The following is a 6,000-nucleotide window of genomic DNA, read 5'->3' on the forward strand; positions in this document are numbered from 1 at the left end:
AGTCTAAATTATTTTTAATCCCAACTTAGCAAACAACTCTCGCAACTTTAACAACTTCGTGTTTAGTAGAACTATATCCACTTTTTCATAAAATGTTCTTAGCTGCTTGTTATAGAATTGGCATCGACAGAATTTGGTTGAATAAAGAAAACTCCGATCATAATGCATGTGTTTTAAAGAAAAGGGAAGATAAAGGAAATAAATAGATAAACATAAATCCACTTACTCCCGCAAACAAAATTCAATGGAGACCAACTTCCGTCTGATAGGCACGTGATTTGCTGGTAGTCAGTGTTATGGGCGCATTTCACCTTCACCTTTTCACTTACGCTGTAATTTGCTTTAAGAGTGACGTTATGGTCGGCATCAGGTGGTAGTATCGGGGTGCTGCAGTTTACATCTAAAACTGAAAATATATGTTAGCATTTATTTATTAAGTATATTCAATGTCCATATTTGAATGAATACAGAAAGTATCATATTATTAGATAATAAGGTTTTGTAAAATGGTTAAAATGTATTTGACTTGAAAGGTAGGTTACAATTCTAAGCCATTGAAACAAAGTGTTTATTAAGATAATAACAGAATATATATTGTCTTTCTATGAATCTTTATAGAAGTTTAATGTTTGTAGTAAAGGCGACGACATTAATGATGCTGAAAAAAGTTGACATAGTGTAGGACGCTATTAAGTTTAGGAAGGACGTGATGAAAGATCAACATTCAGCGAAGGAACAGCAATAATAGTGGTGTGGAAACTGTTGGTCTTTAAAGCTGATGGCTTACTACTAGGTAACTGATTGCACGAAGAACAAGCTTTCCGACAGTCAGTTGTCTTCCTGCAGATTGATGGGTCGTTTTTAATCTTCTGATCACATCCAGACTCAGTGTTCTTACATTGTCCTAAATATAAATAACACAAAAGCATTTAATTATATTTATGGATTAAAAAAGGAAGACTTTTTATTACGTTAAGAATACTTTATGAAGACAAATTTTGTGAAACATATTTAAATGAAATTAAATGTTTTTTTTTTATTTTCGCGTGGGTTACTTGTATCAGCATAATAAAGTAACTTTGGATTGACCAAAGATCTATTTTTTTTAATTAATGCCGTCTAAATAATTTAGAACGTGGTGCATTTTTACTAACTTTAGAAAGTGGATGATTATCACTAAGCTTATTGTTACAACCTAACTAGTATAACATCCACATTTAAATGCACGTATAATTATTGGACCAGCTTTTGCCAATATGCATACATATAATAATTATATGTTGATTTACTATTTTCTTATTGTGTACGCATATTCTTGAATAAAATAAATATTCTGAGAAATGATGGTCATGATAACACGCGCATTGCATCTATCTCTTTCTTACAAAAATCAACAACACCACCACCACCAACAACAACAACAACAACAAAAACAACAAACAAACAACAATCAATAAATAAATAAATAATAAAAAATGTTGATAAAATATATTTATTACTTACCAAAGTTACAAGCATCACAAAAATCCCTAATGCACCCATCTTTTTTAATGTAACACCAAGGTTCTATTGAATTGTCAGGGTTGCGGCAATAGTTGTTTACCAAATTTTTATCAGCGTCACTGAAACATATTAAGCCTCAACGACAATCACAACGGAAGCGACCTGCATCGTCCGGAATCGAACCTGGATCGCCCGATTCACAGTCCATTTCTCAGCGCTAACCGGACGGTGTCATGATTTATAAATAGTGATGTTGGAGAAGTACCCATTCTTAAACATATTAAATGAATCCAAAGGACCAGAAAAAAGTAACATCTTTTAGATATAGTATGCAAACTTTAAACAGCTTCATCTGGAATTAATACCTGTTTTGTGATGAACTTTCGGAAAAGGGAAAGGCGAAATAAAAAAATAAAAATAATATATTATTAGAAATTATGAATGGCTTAGTCTGTTTTGACAGATGGACGCAAATATTTTGTGTGGAAAGGTTTAGAAAGAGTTAATATGTTATATGTACCGGTAATTAAAAGTGTGGTGCTTGCAATTCGTGACCTCACTCCACTTCAAACAGGGGGTTAAGTCTTTGGCAAAGTTCACTTTACCATTGTAGTTCTTTCCTCCATTTGTTGTATTGTAACAAAATTCATCATCTAATCGTTAAAGAAAAGAAGAAAAGACGCGTACAGTTGTATATCAAGAATATGACAAAAAGCTTAATTAATTCAGATTAGGTATAAGCATTTATTTAATGCTCAATATCAATCAAATATACACATTATATACAAATATGAGTTAGCATCATGTAGCCAAGAAAACATATATCTTAATAATCAAGCTCTCTCACAATGTTGTTTCGCAAAAGTTGAATTGACATTTGTTTCATAAATGCAGGAAACTATTTTATAAATGCATTATAACATCAAAACGTGTGGCATCAGCAGTTTACTGTAAATGCAATCATACCATGTTTGAAGTAAGCTTCCACTTTAAAGTATGACGTAGGACTGGAAGAGGTCGCGTCTTTGTCAAAAACTTTAGAAAAGCTGAAACTTAGGAAGTTCTTGTGACTTTGAATTATCTTCTTCCCATTATGTCTGTAACATAAAAAATGCTATTTAGATACAAACAGTTTCACGCATTCATTTGATAATGAAAAGAGAGACAACCGTCACTTTTTATATTTAAGTTTAGAATAAAAAATCCCTATTATTTAACGCCTGTTTGAAATAGATAATATGTGTTCGAATTTTGCATATGCAAATTAATAATTGTATGTGAAAGTACGAGTCGTTAGATTAGTCAAGAGAATAGCATTTGTTACATACTTATAGAACGAGACAAACTTTCATATAGTCAAAACCGAGGTCACTTTATATGCATTTCTTCCTTCATTATTGTTCTTGTAATACAATTATCACGCCACTTTACGTGAGCATTTAATTAAGTATTTAAGGTCTTTGTAAAACAATATAATACCACTGTTTTTGGAGATGAAAGTAATGGTATAATGTAATATTAATATATTAAAAGAAATCATCAATTAGAAAATTTAAAAAAATCTCCTACGGTTCTCGACTGATTTTTTCTTTGACACTCAAACTTACCATGACAAAGCAAAAATGAACTTACACCACGCCATGATTTCCCGGGAGATATGCTCTAACCGCAAGTTCGTCTGCCGAGAGAATGTTATAGGACTTGAAATTAAGATATATTCTCGTATTTCTCGGGCTCTGAAATGAGATCATATAGCAATTTCACTATGACGTAGACCGAACGTAATGTCAATAGAATGTACGAACATATACGCAATTCAGCAAAAGTTTTGGACTACTATTTGTATTATTTTTATTGAGATATTCACTAACATCGACAGTGCGGCCGGTGTGTTTTGATTTGTGCTAACACTGACTTGATAGTGTCAGTTAAAACAAGATTAACATATCCATCAGGGTAGTATGGACTGGTTCCATATTATCGTCTGCTCAATCTTATTGTTTGATAATGAAACCCTCAAAACGGTCAAATTGACAAAGAGTAGGCAGTTCCTATCTGAAACCAGGACAATTTCATAACAGAAATCCTGCAAGGTGTATGATAGATAATGTAATAGTTATTTACTATGATACTTTATTTGTTCTTGTCCGCTTCCTTTATTATATAACAATTTCGTCGTTACCTTCATAAACCAATAGCAGGTGATGTCCTTCTTCACTCCTTTGATCGTGGGCGAGATAATGGTCACTTTATTATTTGTGTCATTCAGATTTATTATATCCCCACAATCGAAATCTGTATAAGAAACATGTAGTAGCTTAAATACACCTGTCCATTTTATGAATTCATTCAGCTTGAGACAAAATACATTTACCTTATTATCATATACAAAAACCACGGGAACATTTCAGTTGTTAAACGTTTTGTGAAGAAATCAGATAGGAATAAAGAAAAGTGCTACATGGTAAAAAACATATTAATTAAGAGATACGTTTACAACTTGCCCAATCATATTAGCTAGAACACATACAGTTTTGCAAAATAACACATACAGTTTTGCAAAATAACACATACAGTTTTGCAAAATAACACATACAATTTTGCAAAATAACACATACCGTTTTGCAAAAGAACACATACAGTCTTATTTACATTTGACAGCTAAAGACAATCTAGTTTATTCACAGTCGGTCGCTGTATGGAAGTGATATGGCTAAGTTCGCAGTTCCTTGCAATACGGCCATTTTAAAGTGATATTCGGTCTCTACTTGCCTTGCATTGCATGATTTACATAATCGCAGTACAGTAAAATTAACTGCACATTTCATTTCAAGACATTTAGAGCAAAAAGGATATTATTATAGAAATATATTATTATAGGATATATGTATAGAAAGAAATAATTTATATTCTTTTACTATTTAGTCGAAGGATAAAGAAAATTTTGTAGAAGATAAAACGGTTGCTGAAAAACCAAACGAGGAAAACGTAATGACAAAGTTTCATACCTTAGCTCAGCAAGGAAGTGTTTTGAGGTTAATATTAATCAACAGTTATTCAGTAATCATGAATAATATCTTAATTGTATTATACATCCAATGTGTTTATATGCTAGTTACCAAATGAATATTTATATTGTTCATTGCTCCGAATTTTCTCAGCAAGAATAACGTTTAACATTTCAGTTGCTGATGATGTGCCAACTAAAAGAAAAGTTATAATTGAATTCGTACTAAAAAAATATTCATTATTGTTAGGAATATAGTCTTTGGTCATTATTTTCTTATTTTCCGGATACTTCACACGTCCATATTACAACACAAAAATATCTCTCAACCACAATGAAAGATAAGAGCCTTAAATTAATTTCGGTACGCAGTATGCGATAAAGAATGTCTGCGTACAATACAGTTTTAATATTTCATATTAACAAGGAATGCTTACACCAATTTAACGACTTTAATGTTTATATATTAGGCATTTAATTTAAACAATTTGCTACTCACGTTTCTTCTTGAGACTCGAGCATGAGTCTGTTTGGTTAAGACCTTCTGGACATACACAACCACACTCGCCTTTCACAATAGCTTTATACCCGCCATTTTCACAATTAATGGAACATTTATCTAAAGCAAAATATATATGTCAATTTAAGTGTTATACTTCATTTAAATTAATATAACATTATTAATATTATGTTATTTTCTGTTTGTTTGTTTGTTTGTTTATTTTTACTCATTCACATCGTGAACTGTCCACAAATGCTCAAATAAAACGCAATAAAATCACGGCTTTAATTAAAGCATGATAAAACTTAGTCACGAAATGAAGACAAAAAGATCTCATTTTTGTAAAAAATATTTTATAATGTTATGCTTTTGATAATAATACACATAGCAATTAAATGAGTCCTGTCAGTTTTATATGGTTGCTTTTACAATATTTTCAATATTAGACAAAACTATAGAACGATCAAAACATTGTTCTATGTCACCGTAACCTAGTGAGCCAATCTGGAAAATTTATATTCATTTAAAATTTTATTAAATCTAAAACTTAAAATTGACATCTTTGATGGCGTTCTCATCGTAGATATACAAATAAGCAATGAGATCAAATCGGATGCCATTAAAACAAGTTCATGACGAGCGATACTTTAAATAAACGTAGGAATATTTCTGAACTACTTTTTATGCCAATAAAGAAACGCAATAATACTACTGAACTACTTTATGTCAGAATATTTGCCGGAAACCGCGCAATAATACTGGTGAACTACTTTACGTCAGAATATTTGCCGGAAATCCGTCAATGCACCGATAAAAAGTTCGAATTTGAAATGAATTTTAAAAGCTTTACCTGCACATTTATAGGCGTCGTTAATCTGCATGAACAAATAGTAGTAGCGAGTTTTGTCGGAAAACTTAGAGAACGGTTTTAAATCGTTATCCAAGAACGTGATTGTTGGTTTGCCATTGCTTGTAAACGCCTATAACA

Source organism: Ruditapes philippinarum, unplaced genomic scaffold (genome assembly GCF_026571515.1).
Source record: "Ruditapes philippinarum isolate M1 unplaced genomic scaffold, ASM2657151v2 ctg522_1_1_1_1, whole genome shotgun sequence".
Taxonomy (NCBI): domain Eukaryota; kingdom Metazoa; phylum Mollusca; class Bivalvia; order Venerida; family Veneridae; genus Ruditapes; species Ruditapes philippinarum.